The sequence below is a fragment of the Lissotriton vulgaris genome, chromosome 2_1 (genome assembly GCF_964263255.1).
Source record: "Lissotriton vulgaris chromosome 2_1, aLisVul1.2, whole genome shotgun sequence".
In the NCBI taxonomy this organism is placed as follows: Eukaryota; Metazoa; Chordata; class Amphibia; order Caudata; family Salamandridae; genus Lissotriton; species Lissotriton vulgaris.
This window is the reverse complement of record NC_141687.1, coordinates 1,875,277,809-1,875,300,464: the sequence shown is the minus strand read 5'-3', so window position 1 is coordinate 1,875,300,464 and position 22,656 is coordinate 1,875,277,809. Positions and strand designations below refer to the sequence as shown.

At 43.9% G+C, this 22,656-nt stretch overlaps 1 protein-coding gene and 1 pseudogene across 1 annotated transcript in view; one reads left to right on the top strand and one right to left on the bottom strand.

The window, feature by feature from the left end:
• The window catches only part of IGF1R (insulin like growth factor 1 receptor), a 1,159,892-nt gene that overhangs the window by 812,399 nt on the left and 324,837 nt on the right, over positions 1-22,656 (bottom strand). The window lies entirely within an intron of this gene.
• On the top strand, positions 11,302-12,443 carry LOC147733459 (rRNA 2'-O-methyltransferase fibrillarin pseudogene; annotated as a pseudogene).

The following is a 22,656-nucleotide window of genomic DNA, read 5'->3' as shown; positions in this document are numbered from 1 at the left end:
CCTTTCGTCAGTAAAGGGAGTACTTGTTGGAGCGTGACCATGTGGAAATGCTCCGAATTTATGTAAGCATTTAGAGGTCTGAGGTCTAATATTGGTCTTAGGGACCCGTCCTTTTTGGGGATCAGGAAGTATAGAGAGTATACTCCTGTTCCTTGTTGATCCTTTGGAACCTTCTCTATTGCATGCTTTTGTAGAAGTGCTAAAACTTCTTCTCTTAACAATGTCAGATGATCTTGACTCATTGGACGCTGTTTGGGGGGGATGTTTGGTGGGGTAGCTGTGAGTTCTAGGCAATAACCATGTTGGATAATTTGTCTCACCCACTTGTCTGATGTGATGTTCTCCCAGACAGGTAGGAACTGTGATAGACGTCCCCCGACCGGTGTTATGTGGTCTGGGGGGAGTTCTATGAAGTCACTGTTTTGGTGTTGAGGCGTTGCGGTTGTTATTATTTCCGCGGCCTCTACCCTTATTGTTGTTACCTCTGTAACTGCCTCTTGAATTACCTCTGGGTGATGTTGGTGTGAAAGAGGTGGATTGCTGATTCGTTCCTGTATTCTTTGAGCCCCCTCTATAGGTGGATCTACGAAAGGAACCTCTGTGTGTTGGCTGTTGCAATGCTCCCATTGACTTAGCCGTTTCTGTATCCTTCTTCATTTTTTCTAAGGTCTCGTCTGTGCTTGAGCCAAACAGTGTCTTCTGATCAAATGGTTTGTTCAGTAGGGCTGTTTGTACTTCTTGTTTGAATCCTGAGATTCTGAGCCATGCATGCCTTCTTAGCATGACACTGGTGTTAATAGATCTTGCTGCAGTGTCTGCTGCGTCTAATGCACACTTAATGGAAGTATTGGTTATTATTTTACCTTCCTGTATTAATTGATCTGCCTTCTTCTGATGTTCTTTTGGGAGATGTGTGAGAAGTTTTTCTAACTCATCATAATGTGCCCTGTCGTAACGTGCGAGTAGTGCTTGTGTATTGGCTATACGCCAGCTATTCGCTGCCTGTGATGCTACTCTTTTGCCTGATGCATCTATTAACTTTGATTCTTTATCTGGTGGAGGAGCCTCTCCTGTAGATAATGAATTTGCTCTTTTACGAGCGTTTGAGACCACCAGCGAGTCTAGAGGTACATGCCCTTTAATAAATATTGGGTCCTTTGGAGCCGCTTTGTATTTTTTATCAATTCTTGGGTTTAACACCCTGGCTCTCACTGGGTTTTCGAATATTTCCTCTGTGTGACTAAGAAGACCCTTCAACATAGGAAGAGTACCTGATGTTCTCTGTGCATTAGGTAGAGTCTCTAACAAGAAATCCTCTATTTGAGGTTCTGTATGCATATCTAGTTTGTGATATTTTGCTGCCCTATTAATGAGCTGCACAAAACCTGTATTATCATCAGGTGGTGAAGGCTTTGAGGGATATAGCTCTGGGTCGTTGTCCTCATCTGACCCTACATCATAATTTTCCCATGGGTCCTCCTCATCTGGGATAGTTTCGTCATCCTCTTGAGGTTCTCCCTCCCCTAGATCACTGTCTACATCTGACTGAGGTGTAGCTGGTCTTGGTGTGGAGGGTGTAGGAATATTTGGCCTATTGTGAGGAATAGGAGAAGAGGGTGTGACTCTAGGTCGAGGAGAAGCAGGAGGAGTTATATTTGTCCCCATTGTTCTCTTTTTTGAAGGAAGAGGTTTATCTTCTGACTGTTCACTCTTTCTCTTCTTCGTGACCACTTTCCCAGTTTGTGGATCAATAAACAAGATCTTTTGTTTGGGATCTGTCTGTTGCTCCTGAATCGGTACCGAAGATCCTGGTTCCGAGAGCTGTTTTTGTTTTCGATCGTCAGATCTTGTTGTTTTCGACACCGAATGTCTGCTCGATTCCGACTTTCTGGGTATCGAGTGTCTTTTGGGCGATAAATCATATTTATGTTTCGACATGGAATGTTTCGATACCGAGCTTTCCCTTGTTTGTTGCCTCGGTGCCGAAGTCGATGTCGCCCTTTTCTCGGATCCGACATGGTGGGAGTCCGAGTGTTTCGGTTTCAATTTCGGTTTCGTTGCCGGGCCCGAGGGCGGGGCGTCGGAAACTTTTTTCTGCGGTTTGACCGGGCCCGAGGGCGGGGTCGTTACCGCACGGGGTCGGTTTTTCGGTAAGGGGACGTCGTCACTCACGGTTTGTTGCTCGATGAGTTCTTCGACCTCCGACTGGTCCCCTTCCGACCCCGACTGGTCCTCTTCTTCCTCGATTTGCTAGTCTCCGAACAGTTCCGGGATCGCCTCCGCCTGCATTCTGGAAACCTCGTGTCTTCGAGCTCGACGATTTCTAATCGTTAGCTTGGAGGAGAATGCTGCACAGGCTTCGCAGTCCCTGGATTCGTGTTCAGGCGATAGACAGAGGTTGCACACCTCGTGTAGGTCCTTGTGTGGGAACTTAGCACCACACGTTGGACATTTTTTGAATGGAGTCCTTTCCATGGACTCCGGGCTTGACTGCGTCGAGAAAGGTCTCCTGTTCTTCGACGTAGATCCACGTTTTTCTCTTCGATTTTGAATTTGCAACGCGTCGGAATGGAAATGAACGCGTTCGATAACAATACCGTCGAATTGGAAAGGGAATACGCGCCGATAAATCACTTTTTCTGAAGTTGATCTGGAGCGTCTCGATCTTCATCCGAACCCGATGGCGGAAAAAAACAATCTAAGGATGGAGCCGATGCCCATGCGCACTACCAACCAAGGGAGGAGTCACCAAGATACAAAAGACTCTCCAAGAGAAAAACAAAGTGCAATCATCCGAGCCCAACACCAGATGGCGATCTATTCATAATGTACCATCTGCAGCCCATATGCCTCGAACATATTGCTACATTTGATAAACAGTATTATGTGAAAAAAAGCAGACCAGCAATAGGATGATCCAAGACGCTACCCAAGAATGATCGCTACTATCGTCCTTCAAGTAGATCTTATTGGTCTTCCTTGGGGTTTGTAGATTACAGTGGCCTACTATTTTTAAAAAGTAGATTGTCCACTACACTCACGTGTATTGCATTGTATTGAAAACCCACAAGTCTTCATTAGACTGCCCTTGGCAGACCTATAACGACTTTAATAGGATCCATTATTGAAAATATTGGTAATTATTTTTTGATCTATAGCTCCAAGTTTATTTTACATGAAAAATGAATGAATGAATTGTGTTTGTACAGCACGTGGCTACTCGGAGAGTGTCATGGCGCTTGTCATAGAAAAGCAGGTGACGAAGAGGTTGGACACTCAGGTACCACACGTTCCCTAAAGCTTTAATAGATACGTTTTTAGATCTATTTTGAAATATATTTTGTCAAAAGTCAATATCTAATTGACAGGTATCTGATTCCACATTCTTATGGCCATAAACGTGACATGTTTTGAAGCGGGGGACTGACAACAGGCCAGTGCTACTAGAACGTGGCGATCTCCCGGGTCTGTATTCCTTGATCCTCTCCTGCAGATATAAAGGACCGTTCTAGTGGAGGGCTTGATGTGTGAGTGTGTTTTAAACATCATGTGCTTGCGGATCGTAGGCTGTGTAGTTTCTCTCTTGAAAATGAAATACAGAGGACTGTTTGGGTAGCTGATAGAGTAGGCAGACTGCCATGTTCTGGACCACTTGCAGACTTTGAACTATATAATCTGGGAGCCCTAGGTACAGAACACTGGCATAGTCCATCCATGACAGAATCAGCACTGTGATATGTGCTTTGCAGGGAATGAAGTTCAGGAATTTCCTGAGCATTAGTAGTATTCAAAAGCAAGATTTGATCACCACTAAAATCTGGACTATAAAATACATTTTAAATAGAATTCATGATTTACCTTCAGAAAATGCATAATTAATGGTCAACCACAGACCAGTCTCTATATACAAGCATCCACATGGTTTTTCTAAATGATAGGTCGCTTCACTAGATGCATATTGTAGGATGCTCTAGGAGCTGGCCAAACACATCCAGATGTTTAAATATTTTATATTTAATAATGTTTTTGCACAGACCGAGGGCATTGACTAAATAGAAAACAGATTTGTTCTAGAATATGCAAATCTGGTAATGGGCTCTCAGAAAATTTACAGCCTGGAGTAGCCAGCTGAAGTCTTTACATTTATATGCAATGCTCTGTGTCTGCTCGATTAATAATGTATTAATTGCATATGCCAGCTCTGCTGACATCTTGTATATGAGGACAACCCTAATAATAATCTCAGAACGATCAAGTTAACTTTTGGACAAATATCACAACAATGGAATTTCTGTATTTAAAACAGAGGAAAGCAGACCTTCATACAGTAAGCATACATATTAGGCATCCCGCATCACATGCATTTTCATTTATAGAAATCAGGAGAGTAATGTGACATATTATGTATTATTGTAAGCTTACAGTGCAGCAAGACTCAATATTTAAAGCTATGAAGGAACCAAATGGGCTTAGACCGTGGTTACACATCAGTAGTTAAAACGGTTAAGACATAAAGCTAATACTAATAATAGAAAGCACTCTTTCAAAAAATTAATCTGTCAATCAGTCATAAAGAGGCTTCTAGTGCAAAATTCTAACAGTAGCACTCTTGCCACCTAAACCGGTTGTATTCCACAAAGTTATCTATGCCCGAAACAAAACGCCACATAAATCACTGCCAATAATCCATTGCCAATACATAATTTCACCATCTGTACCCACACACCGGTCCTGTACATGACTTTACACAGGCAATACAATTTGCAAGTTTTGCATCACAACAGCATACCATTATTTAGCTATTCATAACAGACATGAGGTAATGATTATTCATGCTGTGGTATTTTATCGTGGCAATTTGAACTTTGTAATGTTCGCAGTCTTATAAAAAAAAATATGATCATTTAGTGTCAGTCACACAACAGATTCAGGCTAATATTAGTAAAGCAAAAAAACAAGAGTGAACACAACATTCGAATGTCTAAACATCTAATGTGGGAGAGGGGTGTTCTTTAGTTTCCTTAGCACTGTACAGGAGACAGGGCATGTATATTTTATGGATGAAAAAACTCCCCTTATGATGTGTGCTACATTAAATGCTGAATATTAAGCCATGAGCTAGAATTGCAACAGCGTCCCTATCAATTATAGATTTGACAATTATGTGCCCTTTTTTTTTCTACTGGCTGGCACACCATATTTACAGAGAATGAATGCATTGCACTGTAATATTATGGAGTTGCATTTATGCAAGGCTCGAGTCGGGGTACCATGTGGGTGGACGGCGTCCCCCCACTTATTTTACCGGGGGGACGCTGTCCCCCCTGCCAACAGCTGGACTTCACTCTATGGCCTCTCTGGGACGAGGAGCTCAGCACCTTTCGTGACGTCACTTCCGGTGACAGCGTCCCCCCCCACTTCTTTTTTTACGACTTGTGCCCTGCATTTATGTAGCATGTTATGCCTCTGACAAGGTGCCAAAACGCAGTGGCAGACAGGTAGAGTATTACTACATGGTGTGGTTGCTTGGACAAGTATTGAGTCACAGTGTGGCTAATGCAGGAAATGTTTTGGTGGTGGTGTGCCTTCGGCTACAGTGGTACTCCTATCTTGACATAGGTCGCTACATCCATTCTTATAGTGGTTAAAAAAGGAGTAAGGAATACAATGAATGAACTGTGGTGTCTGGTTGGAATGCTGTAGGTTATGAGTTTGGCATATGTAGTAAGGTGGCATGTACCAAGTGTAGTGGAATGTACTACACTTGTCACTGCAATCTTGGAGCTGCGCTTATGTCTGGAGTAGAATGAAGTACATACAGTGAGAGATAGATGCATATGTGGTCTTGCTTACAAGAAATAGATTCTGCTTCTTGGATGGGATTGAGCAGCAGAGAAGCAACGCACACGGATGACCTGGATACAAGTAGTCAGGGCAAATGTTTTACAGAGTGCAGTGATGAGCTGCAGAGGAGTCCTCCATTGGAAAGCACTGCTTACAGACAGCCAGGTTAAATGCTTGATTAAGTTCTTTTTTTAAAGCAGAGAAACAACCCACTGGCATGCACTGTATACATGCCTTGTGTGCCATCATGTTTCTGAATCATCACAATAAGAAAAACTACTAATTTTGAGTAGATGGATGCCTAAAAAGTGACAAGTTAAGCAGAGATGGGCTGGTTCCAGTTTGTGGGGGGGAAAGCAAAGGCAAAGCCACTAGGTCTGGTATTGGCTACCAATGTTTTGGCTTTGTCAGTGCTTGTTTTTGTAAAACTTTATTTTTAGGAGCTGCCGATCCCTCACCAATATAAACAAACACTGGCTAAATGCAAAACATACTTTTGGTCTCAAAAAGCAGACTTTTCCATGGCAGGGAACGAACGGCTCTGTGTGTATGTGCTCCTTGAAAAACTGCAGAATACTGTCACTCACAGTGAAGTTGGCCAATGGCTGAAATGGGCGGACCAAATGCCCATTGTCCCCCTCTGTGTGGGCAGAAGAAAAGGTGAATGACACAATAGACCAATGGATTAATTGCACTGGCTGAAAATCCCTATAAGTACATTAAATATACCATTTTCGTAAAATAGAAAGATCTTGGCTAAAGTCCCCTCAAAAGGTAAACCACAACAAATAAAAACAAATAGACAAAATATTCTGTTTACAGGGAAAAAACGCTAAACTACAGATTAATCTATACTTTAAAAAACCAAATGAAAAATGCTCAAAGCGAAGTACTGGATGTTCAACCTTGAGAAATCCAGTGTAGTCAGCATCCAGAGATTTACCAAGGAACAAAAAAGATAGTAATTAACATAGTCCTTCCCGGGGATCCTTCTGACCAGACCCCCAGACTGTTTTGCTAGGGGTTTCCTCCAGTCTGAGGAACTGCACCTATTCGGATAACTTACTATTGGTTTCTGCGTCTGTAACATCTTGTTTTCGCCCTGGATGGGAGGTCCAACTATGTTCAAATATACACCTGTTTTCCCAGCAATGCTGTGTTTTTTACTTCTGCACAGTCTCCAACTCTTAACTGTTTAAATCGTTTTTATCATGTTTTGTCCACAGTTTTATTTATTAAACATGTATTAAGTGTATAGTGATGTGTACTGTACATAATGTTTTGGGAGCAGATAGGTTGTGGTTGTTACGTACTGGCTAGTAGATCTGTTAAATTGTTTGCGCGCTACTCAAATACCCGGTCCACAGGGATCTGGGCTGAAAACATTTATTGAACAGGTCACTGAATAAGAAACAAGAGGTAAATAATTTTGGCCACTATGGAGTTCAATAAAATTGTTAAAGCTCTGTAATCGAATTCCCAAAATAATTAGGCCATCAAGAATCCTCAGTGAGTTAAAGCTGCCCGGCTGAAATGTGTAGGCCACGGCATCAAAACCCAGCAAATTATATATTTTTACCCCATTTAATACAATAACAAGAATACCTGTCATTTACAGAACTTAGAAAGAGAATTAGTGAGTTATGCACCACTACGTGAAAAATGAGTTAGTGTTAATCCATTCAGTTTAACTACTTTAAATCCGTTCCCCCTCTTTAACTGCAACTCTGGTGGTACATTACCCTGTTCCCCTGAAATTCTGTACCGCATTTATTTACCATTAGGAGGGGAGTACGCATTCCAAAAACATTTTCATCTTTACAGCTTAGAAAAAAAGGCAAAGTTGTTTTAAACTTCCAGTGTTCCTGTACAGCTTTCATGGACAGTGAAATCATTAGTCCTCTCTGCAGGCCATGCCTGCCTTTCCTACTTATTACAATAATTGAGAGTCTACATGACTTATTGTTTAAATGTTAAATTTGAAGAGTGGAGATGTACTGACGTTTTATGCTGCCAGGGCAAAACTTCACACAATAGCCTTCTCCTCGCAGCGTCTCTCATCAGCTAAGACTTCAATGATATTCCTGCATCTTCACTTTTGACCTGAACCACGCCAACGAGACTCACCACAATCTTGATATTCATTCCTTAGGCCTTGTTGGAAGGCTTGCAGGTCTGGAATGCTGAGCGAGACACTTGGATGCCTGGTAGCCCACTCTTTCGTGTCTCTGCCACAAAATCCTTAAGGTACTTGGCAGACCCCACTGGCATTTAAGCCAGGTGCATAGTGGTGCCACCCCTATCTGGTCTTATCCCAAATCCCAGTAATTGAGCCCACACTGATCAGTTGGGAAGAGTAAAGGCGGCAGTTTATTGGTTGCATCACTATAACGCGAGCCTTCATACTTTACTTTGTGCTCTACATCCAAAGTGACAGTTTTATATTGTTTTCCCGACCAGTGAACAGTCATCACTACCCCCTTCCATTAATTAGGCTTAACGGGTGGCCGTCCACTTCCGATAGCTGCAACTCAGGGAGTCCGACACACCGGGTGACCAGTGGCCATATTTCAACTGTCACAACCACACATAGACCATATTTAATTTCCTCCACTTAATCAAGTGTGTCAGGTAGCAGTCCACTTTTTGATAGCCACGCCTCAGTCAGTTAAGCACAACGAGGACTGCATCTCTGTTCAAGGGGGCGGCAGGGGCTTAAACATCTTTATTTCTCTCATTTGAGTGCCTTAAGGGTGTGGGTGGTTCCCTGTACCAGGAGGAGATAGGAGGACAGGGACGGATCCTTACAACACTTGGGGAAGAATCTGCATACCCTACTGGAGTCTGGTGGTGTTAGGGAGATAATATCCTGGCCCTTTTATGTCCACTGCGGGGCAGGCTAGGAGCATTTTGGGAGACCAGATTTAGGATCTGATTTGTACTTCTGAGTTTTCCGCAAGCTCTGACCGGTATTGCATGGACAGTCGTCAGACCGCTTAATTTTGGGTACTGGGCCAGTGAAATGCAAATGGTAGTTTGCCCTAAACGACACGCAGGAAAGCAAATTATCAAAAATGAGTGATTGAAACAGCCAGCCTAAACAGGGGTATACAAACCCACTACAGTCAAAGGCAAACAAAGAGGGAAAATTGCCCAACATCACAACAGGTGACCTAACCTATGGTTAAGTCACAGTACACATGCTGTTCCCCAGTATTACAGCACTAATATTTACATAAAAGCTTGACACAATTTTACCGTACTGTGTGCCTGGTATTCACTCTGTTCACTCTTACTTGCAAAGCTGCAGATCATTTACGCATAGCCCGCATACATATTCTCTCTCAGGGATCGGTAGTGTCACAGGCATACAGGCCACCTTCATCCCTGCGGCACAGGAACAAGCTGATCCCAAGGAAAAAAGATGCAAGCACCGCACCATTTAGTAATCTTGTAAATGAAGCAAAAACAGATCTACTTCGGACAAAAAGTTACATGCTAAGGGTGGGGGCGCTGGTGGGGTGGGGGTTTAAAACGCTAACTGGACCTGAAGCACAGCCCACACAAAAATAAATCTAGGTCGGTACCAGATCTCAGCCACAGTGTGAGTTTCTGTACATCCTTAAACACCTACAAAAGTGAAGTACACCAAACCAAAGTACAACTAAAACTACTTTTATCTAGTGTTTTTGAAGTCACATTTATGCAGCTCTCCAAAAAAGAACCTCAGCATTTATACCTCTGTAAATAGCTTTTAATCCCGACAAGTGCTTCGAGCAAGACTTCACTGTCAGAGACCGGTGTTGCTACACACTACCAAGTTACACTTTATTTGAACATTGGAATGTTGGGAGCTCATTAAAAACAATTAAGTGCTTCTGGCTTCTAATGGCCGGGCGCAGCACGTGCCTCCAACCCTCTACGGGCAGAATGTTCTAATAGCCTTAGAGCCCTCCATAGCGGGCTCTACCGGCCATTAATGGGGCGCTCCCTTGTTAAAGGCCCTCGCCTTTGGCTCGCACCTTTAATACTGGAGCGGGCTTTAATGGCCGGTTTCTAAGGATATATCAGAGCATAAGAATGTTGGGAGCTCAATTGAAAACAATTGAGTGCCCTGGGCTTCCAATGGCCAGTAGAAGCCTGGAGCGCCAGCATTCTAATATTAGTTCACTACTCTTGCTGTGAACAAAAGGCCTCACAGAGCCCAAGAGGCTCCGAGAGGCCTTTGTTTTATAAATGAGATCATTCTGTCCTCGCAGGGCGGAATGTTTTGATACCCTTAGAGCCCTCTGTAGCAGGCTCTACTGGCTATTAGAACATTGGAATGTTGGGAGCTCCATTGAAAACAATGGAGTGCTCTGGGCTTATAATGGCTGGTATAAGCCTGGAGCTCCAACATTCCAATGTTTCTTTGTTCACAGCACTGGCTGTGAACAAAGGCTTCAGGGAGCCTGAGGGGATTCCAATCCCCTCACGCTCCCAAAAGGCTTTGCTTTTTTGTTAGAACATTCTGTCCTCTAGTGACAGAATGCTCTAATAGCCTTATAGCCCTTCGTAGATGGGCTATACCGCTATCAAAGTCCCTCTCCCCTGTTAAAGGCCTTCGGCTCGGGGCCTTTAACGCTGGAGAGGGCCTTTAATAGCCGGTATAGCCCTCTACGGCGGGCTATAAGGCTATATTAAAGGCATTCTCCCTTGTTAAAGACCCTTGCCTTTGGCTCGGACCTTTAATGCTGGAGCAGGCTTTTAATGGTGGTAGAGCCTGCTACAGCAGACTCTAAGGATATATTAAAGCAGAGAAACAAAAGAAGTTGCAAAAAGATTGCTCATGTCAGACCTTTTTTCAGTGTAAAGGGCCAATCTAGTGCAACTTTCTATTCTATCAAGAAAAGGGAGCCAAGAGCGTCAGTACGGCTTAGCGAGATTTTAAAGTACAGCATTTAAGTAGACAGGCCCTAGCAAGTGTTTCTGCCCACAGGAAAAACTGCCTCTTTACAGAGGTAAGGCCCTCACATTTAAGTGTTTAGACTTGCAGATTTGAAAGCTGAAAATGTTCGAGGTGGATCTACAAAACTTGGCCCACCGAGAATTATGAATATTATCTGCATTGTTTTGGTAGCTGGGTAAGTAATTAATCACACACAGCCTGGTCATTCCAGGAGAAAGACCTGGGACATTATTTTTAAGGGGTGGCCATTTGCAAAAGACTTGTCATAGAAGTTATTGTGTGAATCCCCCAATTCTAAGGGTAGTACAATTCTAGGTAGTCATCACCCCTGGGTACCCATGGGGCAAGAAAAATCTGTGACAGCTGCTGAGTAAAGTTGTCACCAATAGCAGGATACAGTCGGTGCACACCAACACCAGCCTGAAGCACATGGCCCCAACATCATGCTGCTCTGCTCAGTGACCCACAAATCCATTTTTTAAGCCACAATTGACAGTGCAGCTGTTTGTAGCCCTGCAGGACACGTGTGGACGAGGAGCTGTGCGTTGAAGAGCGTGCAACATGAGGCCAGGATTCAGTCCACGTGGTCGAGGAAGTTTTGGTGACCGTGGCGGTCGAGGGAGAGGTGGATTTGGTGACCGTGGCGGTCGAGGAAGAGGTGGATTTGGTGACCGTGGTGGCTTCAGAGGTGGTAGAGGAGGGCCCCCAAGAGGAGGCAGAGGGGGACGAGGAGGCCGAGGGGGCTTTGGAGCTGGACGGAAAGTGACAATTGAGCCACACAGACATGAAGGAGTCTTTATTTCCAGAGCAAAGGAATGCTCTGGTCACAAAAAATATGGAACCTGGAGAATCTGTCTATGGCGAGAAAAGAATATCTGTTGAGGATGGGGAACAAAAGAATGAAAACAGAGCCTGGAATCCTTACAGGTCAAAACTAGCTGCTGCCATTCTCGGTGCAGTTGACCAGATTCACATCAAGCCTGGTTCCAAGGTCTTGTATTTGGGAGCAGCTTCTGGCACAACAGTGTCACATGTGTCTGATGTTGTGGGCCCAGAAGGACTCGTTTATGCAGTAGAATTTTCACACAGATCCAGTTGTGATCTCATAAATTTAGCCAAAAAACGCACCAATATCATTCCAGTTATTGAAGATGCAAGACATCCACACAAATATCGGATGTTAGTTGGTATGGTTGATGTTATCTTTGCAGATGTTGCCCAACCCGATCAGACTAGAATTGTTGCTCTCTAAACGCTCATAATTTCCTCGAGAATGGTGGACATTTTGTGATCTCCATCAAGGCAAATTGTATAGATTCCACAGCAGCTCCTGAAGCTGTTTTTGCTTCTGAAGTAAAGAAAATGCAGCAGGAAAATATGAAACCACAGGAGCAGCTGACATTGGAACCATATGAGAGAGATCGCACAGTTGTTGTAGGAATCTATAGACCACCACCAAAGCAGAAGAAATAAAGTTGAAATCGATTTAAATTTTAGGCCTAAAATATATATGCGGCGTGCTCCTGGGAGACAGGTGAGCTTTTTATCCCAAAACTCTCCACTAGAGACTGGTTTTGTGCCACACATCTTTCATGTGGCCTCCTTTGCACCAAGCAAGGACGTGTCTGGCTAAAAGACGTTTCTGGTTTAAGACTTTAGGCCAGTTTTCTGTATGTAAAATTGTAAATGATAAATTGTTACTTTTTTTGTACCAGTAATCTTACTGGATACATTTGTATAAAGCAGTTGTCTGTATGACCTATTGATTCCAAATCTCAAACTCAAGTCGTGATTTTATTGGAATACACGGGGGACTATTTTACATCTGGAAGTACACTTAATGGTCACACTGTTTGTTACATTCAATTCTATATCTCCTATATCCATTCTATACCGAGGGTAATTCTTTTCCACTGCCTTTGTGAATGCCTTTATTTACACGAGTTATTACAATAAAGCCAGACCTATTGGCTTTGATAAAGCTTGCTTTTTTTCTTCAGTCTATAAAGGAGGAGTTTGGAGCTCTGCCTTTGCGTCAGCGCAGGTGTGTGGCAAGCATTTTTGACTCTTTAAAGTCCCCTTCTTGGAACGGATTATTACTGCAGGTTTGCCCTCAACAGTCATCATTTTTGTACAGAAAATATATTATTTATTCCAGGTCTTAGAAAGAGTTGAATAAATGTACCTACTTCTTCAATTTAGTTGAATCTAGCAAGACAAATGTACCTGCACTGGTCCCTATTGCTTGAGGGACATCTGTCAATTTTTGAAGGACTATCAACCAAATAAACAAGAAAACTAAATTGATTATTAAGGCTGATACCAAGAAAGGTAAGAAAAAATGAAGGGACAATTTCAATGTGTATCTGTCTCATCCACAGATTCTAAGAGGGAGCTATTCACTATCTTATTTATTTATTTATGTAAAGTTTTATATAGCACGGACAAGAGCCAGGCGGGTATCAGAGTGCTTTACAGATGTTCTCAGACCAAAAGAGTTAGGCTAGTAGGTCCGTAGAAACAACAGTGATAGGCAAAATATTGGAGTAAAAAGAGGATCAAAGTATCATGACATCACAAAAGGATATATATGAGCATATATGCACAACAAACAAACAAATAATTATGAGAGCAGTCATAGGTCATAAACAAAGTCATAGTCATGGGATCATGTGCGAAGTACATTGTAGCAGCGCTACTCAGGGCAAGGCAGTCAGGAGAGGAGGAGCGAAACTCGCTTGTAGCGTGGAGGATGAGAGGAGTGACAACAGTTGGTACATAGTGGGAGTCGGTATATACAAGCAGGGAGGATGGGAGGAGTGACAACAGTTGGTACATAGTGGGAGTAGGTATATACAATCAGAGGGTGTTCATCAATAGAGCCTTCACTTCTGTTTTTTAAAGATTCCGTAATGTGCAATCGGAAAAATCTAGTACACCATGGCCAGCTAAGGCAACAGTGAGAGGCTTGGCCGGAGAAAGGATAGGATGCAGGCGGGTGCCTCCAGTCAAATGTGCCTTCCTCACCCATCACATCTAGGCATAGTGTTGTAGTTGGAGGGATGGGTTTTCATACAAGAGTCATGTGCAATGAAACAGGAGCAAAGTTTGTTGTTCCAGGTTATGTTCTTAGGTTACAGCCTCAGCGTCATAGGCCTTTTTAGGGCTTATTCTCTCTGGCAACTGCAATCGACCTCCCAGGCTTACCCCGCAACAGAGAAACCCGCAGTTTGTGCATCATTACATTGTCACAGCATCAGCACTCAACATAATACCGCATGCCCCCTCAGCACATCCATACACAGACAACACGTCACGTCACTACAGCCAGCTCACTTGAAAGAGCAATTGCACTGTCTGATCAAGCTCCCTGGAGAAGAGCAGTGCAAAAGCTGAGCTACTACTAGCGGACACCACTTTTCCTACACAGATACTTTAAGTTTAGAGAAACCCTACACAGACTACATTTCTACCTGTTAAAAATGTAGAGGATATACAAGTTTATTAAGAGGGAATCTCACGTAATCACCAGAAATGGTTTAATTTTAGAATGAATGACAGATAGTATAGTGGAAAACTCACTTCTATTATTCATAACAATTAAGGAGAAGTATTCTGCTCCGTCAGCTCTGGGGTCTCTTTGTATACAATTCCAACTGAAAAAGGCAGGTCCCCATTTTGAATTTATTGAACTCCATCTGTACTTAGATTGTCCACTCTTTTTGCATACAACATCCTATCTGCTATCATTTCTCCTGTCCGTCTTTCTAAAAGTCAGAGCTAAGGATGTATGTCGTTACAACGCATACTTTTACAACGCCTACCTTTACAACGCATTTTTTACACCGCAACATCCATTACAACGCATTCCATTACAACGCATGCCATTACAACGAATTCTTTGAAACTACCTTTATTATTATTTATTAAAGGGGTTTGTAAAGCGCCTGGTGACGCCTCCCGGCGTGTCCCCGCGCTGTGGAGAGATAATGTTAGGAGGAAAGAACAGGACCACTACGAAGTAAATAAATGGGTTTTCAGCATCTTTCTAAAAGAGGCCTCATTCATTTCTAACCTAATGTTCATGGGGAGGAGATTCCAGTTCTTGGCTGCCAGTGAGCGGAAGGACTTGCCTCCCATTCTGGCTTTTTTGGGGCGCGATGTTCTGAGCAAGCCCACTCCTTTGGATCTAAGGGATCTATTCGGCTCATACAAAGATGCCAGATCCGATAGATAGGACGGGGCTTTTTGGTAAATGATCCTATGGCACCAGAGGAGTGCTTTGAATAAGATCCTCTTACTAATGGGTAACCAGTGGAGAGAGGCCAAAGAGGGTCCGGAGGGGGCTCTACGGGGGAGTCTCAACACCAGGCGTGCTGCTGAATTCTGCAGGACTTGTAGCCTCCTGATGTTTTTTGCAGAAGTGCCCAGGAGCAACACATTCCCATAATCAATACGGGATGTGATAAGTGCCTGAGTCATGGTACGCCTGGAATTCAGAGGAAGCAAGTCCAGGGTACGATTGAGCGTTTTCATTACTCCAAAGCACTTACCGACTGTTTTCTTGATATGGCTGTCAAAAGATAGCTTATTGTCTACCCAGACACCTAAGTTTTTTGCTTCCAGGTTGGGAGTAGGTAAGGGACCTAGACAACTGGGCCACCATTCTTTCGTCCATTTTGTCTCATTTCCCCCTATTATAAGTACCTCCGTTTTTGTGCCATTCAATTTAAGACAGTGCTCTGTCATCCATGTGGCAAGCTTGCACATGCAAGCATTGAAGTTGGCAGCTTCCAGGGAGGGGGCTTGTGACAGTGATATTAGAAGTTGAGTGTCGTCGGCGTAAGAGACAAGCTCTACGCCGAACGATTGCACTACTTCTGCCAGGGGAGCCATGTATAAGTTAAACAGGGTGGGATCCAGGGCAGAGCCCTGGGGCACCCCCTGTTCTAGCACTTTACAACGCATTCCACTACAACGCATACTACATTTACAACGCATACCATTACAACGCATATCATTACATAGAATGTATTGTAAGTATTGGATAATGTAGCGGTAAAAATTACTATTCTAACTCCAGGGGGTGCAACAGTAGGGTAAGTATTGGATAGTGTAGGGGTAAAAATTACTATTCCAACTCCAGGGGGTGCAACAGTAGGGCAAGCATTGGATAGTGTAGGGGTTAAAATTAATATTCTAACTCCAAGGGGTGCAACAGTAGGGTAAGTGTTGGATAGTGTAGGTATGCGTTGTAATGGTATGCGTTGTAGTGACATGCGTTGTAATGGCATGCATTGTAATGGATGTTGCGTTGTAAAAGTTTTGTTGTAAAGGTAGTGCGTTGTAAAAGTTGCATTGTAAGTGTTGTTTCCCCAGAGCTAATGTATCCCTGTATGTCTGTGTACTCCTAGGACAGATGAGATATTTGAACGTGGCTTTAGCAATGGCGAAATTACACATTATGATATATATATATATATATATTGATTCCATCAACTTGGCTCGTCCTCGTCGACCCCTGGCGCTTCTAGGACCGGTGCAGTATTCCTCGGCAGAGCCCCGCCGAATTTTATCAACACACCTCCTTCTCAGGAATGAGTACGCACTCGCAGGATCTGCTGTTTTAATCATTCGCAATTTCCAGCATCATAAATACCGACGCGTTTCACCACCAAACCAGCGGCTTGTCCACGGTGGATATTTACTATTACTGGAAGATCTGGAAGATTTGTGTAATAGTAAATATCCACCGTGAACAAGCCGCCGGTTTGGTGGCAAAACGCGTCGGTATTTACTATGCTGGAAATTGCGAGAAGGAGGTGTGTGTGTATATATATATATATATATATATATATATATATATATATATATATATATATATATATATATATATATATATATATATATATATACACACCTCCTTCTCGCAATTTCCAGCATCAGTGTGTATATATATATATATATAACATATGTATATAATCTCTATGTGTGAATGTTCTATGTTGTACTATCATAAGTAACACGTTTGGTTTAATGATTTTAAATAACGGTTGCATCTGCAATCTGTATAAGTTGTTGGTGTATTTAAGTATTTTTATTTTTCCTTTCATAAAAAAAACAAGCAAGGGCCTGGCAACACATTTCTCACAATGAGTGCCTCTTATGTCTTTCTCTATATCACTGACAAACATGTATACTGGCCTTTTCTCCATCAAGAGTCCATATGGGGAACAGCGTTGTAAGACAAACTAAAAACAAAAAAACAAGGGTTTCGAAATATGAAGTAAAGGCCAGAAAAGTAGCTTACTGCCTGAAACATACTCCGCCCATTGATTGACTGCTCGACAAAAACAATACCTAAAAAAATTAGTGTAAATCTATTACGATCTGAAACTCGAATTATAAACATGGCCTCACTTTCTTCTTTGAAATTAGAACAAACTGCATAGCTCCCCAGTGCAAGTGATGCATTATTCTCAGAGCACATTAGAGATTTTTCTTACAGTGTCAGATTACAAGAGTCACTCTTTGTACAATTCTATTAAATCGTTTTTAATTTACCATACATATTGCAATACCACGGGCATATGGGTTCAAGAAAAAGGCGAAATGATAAAAGACCCTCAGTACTGCACATAAGTAAAACATTACAAAACTGACTATTACAAACACAGTCAAACTAATTATGAAATAATTAAAACAAAATTCAACTTTGACACCTTTTTGGCAATTGAGGACGCGGGTATGGACTATTAATGACCAAAGCATACTAATTATTGTTTTTAAAAGTTAACGCACTGGTCAGTCAGGTCACACTTAACATCTTAAACCACTGAGACCCAATGAGGCACAAATAGGAGCTCTTCACAAATTATCGTGCTGGGTCACCATATCGGGTTTGTTTAAGGATTATCCAACTAGGACAGGAAGTGGGCCTTGGCTAACTTGTCTCTGTTTAGCAATGAAACTCGAAAAAAATTAACACAGGACTTTTATTTTCACTGGGCTTTAAAACCACGCAGTAGACATCCTAGATCAGTTTGTAGTAGGGGTGCGGTTTTTTAGGGTTCCAGTTTTAAGGTTCCACCTCCGCTCCAAGTAGCTGCACGAGCAAAGTGATCTGAGAACAGCACTATCCACACAAAAGGAGCCTGGCAGCTAGGATGAACTGTCCACTACACTGCTCCATTTTGGAAAAGGGGGTGGTGATGGACAGAGTTTCTGAATGATGCAGAATACTCCTACCCAGTCAAGAGATCAGGGCTTGATCCATCACCGTTTTTTAGCTCACTGCACCATCCCAGCTCAGAACCTGGCTACATGCAAATTAGTCTGTTCCTGTCCCAGTGCATGATGGGAACAGGGCAAACCAAACTACCAAGCCAATTCTTATACTGGGAAGGAAACAAGCTTCCGGGGACCGGTATCTGGCATTCCAGCCGTCGTCGGCCCGGCTTGCTTGAATCTTGATGGTGCAATGAGCAAGGGACTCACGTCTGAGTATACCCTCCCACACTTAGTGTGGACAAAATCGATTTTGGGTGACTGGGTAGGAGTATTCTGCATCATTCAGAAACTCTGTCCATCACCACCCCCTTTTCCAAAATCCACTACACTGCTCCATACTCACACCAACTTTGCCTTTACATCATCCGTATTTAGTATGGAGTCTAGGCCCGTTCAGATGCATCCTACAGCTATTCCCACGAGTGGATTTATTTTACATTCACTATTTAGGTTTTAAGCAAGATAAGGGCACAAGTCCTAAAAAAAACAAGCATTTACAATGTAGAGCTATTGGCATTGCTCATGACTTTTTTTTTAAATCATAAATAAATGGCATTGTCATTTACAATGCCAATAGCATAATTGCTCGCAAATGCATGACCTATTGCATTTACACCCACACAGAGCCACACACACAAAGCCACCCACACAGCACAACTGCAATGGGTGGCTCTGTGGTTCTCCGAGCGCTACCTATTGGACACTGCAACATACTCACCACCCTCATCTCATCAAGCTCTTCTCACATTATTCCACCCATGTACCAGGCAGTGAGCTCCAGCGCAATTACTGCTTAATGTAGCATACAGATGCTATAGCAGAAGCGTGTTGATTACACAAGATACAAAACCATATGCCCCTGCACTACCATTGCTGGGTATATCCAGAGGACCCACGACTATCACAAACCATGAACTGAGACACTTGAAGGAGCCCGGGATTCATGACACAGGTGATTTATACCATGAAGGCAGTCTTATGTTGTTTGCCTCCCTAGCAGAGAGTAATGGACTTCAGCCAGGACATTCCTAAACACCACACTATAATGTCAGCATTGATCTAACATTGGGGTGAAATGTCAAGAGAGCCCCCAACACACTTAACTATTCAATACTTGCATGTCATGGGGCAGGGATGGCACAATCAGGGGGGCAGAGGCAAGAAAAATGCCACAATCAGGGGGCAGAGGCAAGAAAAATGGCACAATCAGGGTAGCAGAGGCAAGAAAAATGGTACAAACAGGGGAGCAGAGGCAAGAAAAATGGCACAATCAGGGGAGCAGATGCAAGAAAAACGAGTGCAATCAGGGGGCAGATCTCAAGAAAAGCGAGTGCAATCAGGGGGCAGAAGGCAAGAAAACTAGCACAATCAGGGGAACAGAGGCAAGAAAATGGCACAATCAGGGGGGCAGAGGCAAGAAAAACGAGTGCAATCATGGGGCAGAGGCAAGAAAACGAGCACAATCAGGGGGGCAGAGGCAAGAAAATGGCCCAATTAGGGGAGAAGTGGCAAGAAAAAAGGCGGGAGCAGAGGCAAGAAAAATGGTGGGAGCAGAGGCAAGAAAAATGGCATAATCAGGGGAGCAGAGGCAAGAAATATGGCGCAATCAGGGGAGCGGAGGCAAGAAAAATCCCTCTCTCCCATTCTAATATAGAACAAGTGATTCTAAAACCCCTAACACTTATCCTAAGTGCTATGTTTTCTTGCTTGAGGTTAGCCGGACTATTGCGCCCAAGATCATTCAAAAGGCAGATTCTGCCAAGAAGGTGTGAAACTACCCCATGTACATTGATTCCAGTCTCAGTTTACTGAAGGGTAAACTCTTTTGGAGGCGGGGGCCTCTTTCCCAACCCACAGATGAGACTTACTTATGCACTTTTTTCTGAAGCAGGGGCTCATGATCGAAGTCCTTAATGCATACTGCCCTAATGGTTTATATGTAAGCAGGCACAGAGCTGTGCCAGCCTAGTTCACTTGTGTCAGAATACTTTCCCATGCACATAGTGTTCCCGTTTTCCTACTGATATGATGCTGTGTGCATTAAAGCACAGTGTTGTTTCTGATCCATGGTGGACCCGGCTTTCTATGATAACTCTTCTACTGTAGGGCACTGTACTAATGCCCTGCCATGTACTAGTATTCCTTCTAAGGAAGGCCACACTCAGATACAAGTTGCAGCTGACCTGTGGCAAAGGGACCCAATCAGCCAGACAAAACCTCAATTAGCATAATTTTGAGTTACTCTTGTTTCACAAAATTCCTGAAATTATACCATTATGCCACACGGCAAAATTATGCTCTGTATTCGGTCAACACACAGGAACTACGCGAACAACGGAAAAGAGGCTGCTGCTGTTTGTGGTGGGTTCTGTTTTTTGCACGGTTTGGTAGAGTGAAATGTATCTGCACGTCCAAATGCATTTCGTACTAAAATACATTTCCAAATGCCACTTTTGCATTTCATGTAATTACGTGTAATTTCGTGCAAGTATGCAAAATCAAGTAACGCGAATTTCTCCCATCCCTAGCTAGCAAATAACTAGCATCTTGATTCTCCTGAGTATTGTGGGGACTAGAGAACTGCACGGATATTAATCATGATTCCTGAAGGACTAGTTCGACTGCTGCATGCAAGACCTACGAGCTGGCATCTGTGCCTTGATGTCACTTAAGATACAAAACTGAAACATACCCATGAAATTAGAGTAAACAACAGCATTGATTGGCAAAAGGATGAGGAGAGTTATAACAAACACTACACCGTCACAAGGATATACGTTTGGCAGCTACATCCAGGTGAAAACAAATCTAACCGATGCTGGCTGTACACACAATGGAACAGGACTGCTCCAGGAACGCTGCCCTTACAGAGTTAGATGACGTCATCGCGTACGGTATAGACACAGACTAGAGTAAATACGAACTAATTGGCAAGGGCATGGTGGCTAACCTTGTGGCAATCGGCACTCACAGTACGTGTTTAATTTATCATAGATACAGAGGTGAAAACCTGAAAAATGCCGTGAGGACGTGGAAAGGACGGAGATTGGCGAACACAAGTGAACGTCCACCCTCCTCAGCAAGACTGCCCTCTTCCTGCCTCCACTGAGGAGTCCTCTTCGCACCAGATTGTTGCGGGAGAGTGAAATGCATTGAAAGTGGGTCTTTTGAGATAATTCCCACACGGGACCAGTGGCGTAGCCAGTGTCAGCCCTGGTGCAAGGAGGGAAATGGACTCCCTGGCTGCTGTTTTAATGATAAAATACATATATTATCACGTTTCAGGGGAGCCTTTGGGGCCCGGTGCTACTGCACCAGCTGCACCAATGGCAGCTACGCGCCTACCTTTGCGCCAGACTCAGTCACCCGCCATAGCACCAATGACAGACTCCCGAGCACAGTGTGAAATAAAACACGACAAGACGACATAGGAAGGGGGGTGGGACGCGAACGCAGACAACCAGGGGCATGCTAACTCCGGGGTAATACGAACGTCGCCATTTCAGTTATTACTATTACGCAATTACACTTCTCCACAGAACACTTCCGAAGAGAACATCGAACCCACTCCAACTGTAAGGTACTTGTTGCACCCAGTTCACAGACGATGCCACAATCTGAGAGGCGAACAACAACAAAGACGTGGGAATGGAATTCCAGTCAAAGGTTAAAGCATTCTAGTATTACTTCCCGACAAGTCACGACATGCATTCAGCATACAGCGGCCACGACAAGGCACCCACCTGCAAGAGTATCGTGACATAGACATTCCCTGTTTCATGTGCTTCAGTCATACATGCTGCCAATGCTAGGGACCCGGTTTATGGGCTTAAACACACACCAAGAGGTCCGAACACACACGCACATCCGCGCCTTATGGGGCGCTGAGCGGCTGCCTTTGGCTGCGGGCGGGCACACAGAAGGCCTACGAGGCCTGCGCCTGTCACCGCCTCCACAGTCCCCGATTTAGCACCAAGCCTTTGGATTGCGGTGGAGGGACAAGGGAGGAGATTCTGGGCCCCGGAAGTGATTCACTACTTCCGGGGCCATCCGCCTATCAGACGCTCCTAAGGGGTTAGCCCAACACCACTGGCTACAAATCAGGAGCTGGAGAGCCGCACGGTGGACGCGCTTGTCTACAGGTATCTTGCTGAACCTAGTTGCACGCCGATTTAGGGCGCTCTACACTTTTTAATCACTTAGACTTTCTTTGGTTTTTAAATTACCCACGCTGTATCCTTTACCTTTGTGTTTGCGCTTGTACGGCTGTCACCGCCTCCACAGTCCCCGGTCCACCACCAAGCCTTTGGATTGCTGTGGAGGGACAAGGGAGGAGATTCTGGGCCCCGGAAGTGATTCACTACTTCCGGGCCCATCCGCATATCAGAGGCTCCTATCAGACACGCCCACTGGTCGCATAACCCTTATTTAACAGATGCCATACAAGTCGCGCAGCGGACGAGCGCAGCGGGTGCGCCGGCGGCGCGCTGAAGGCGCTCTAAAGGCAAGCCCGTCTGCGCCCGTCCACGCCCGGCCGGGACCTAGGCCCTCCCCCCCCTGCGCAATCCACTATC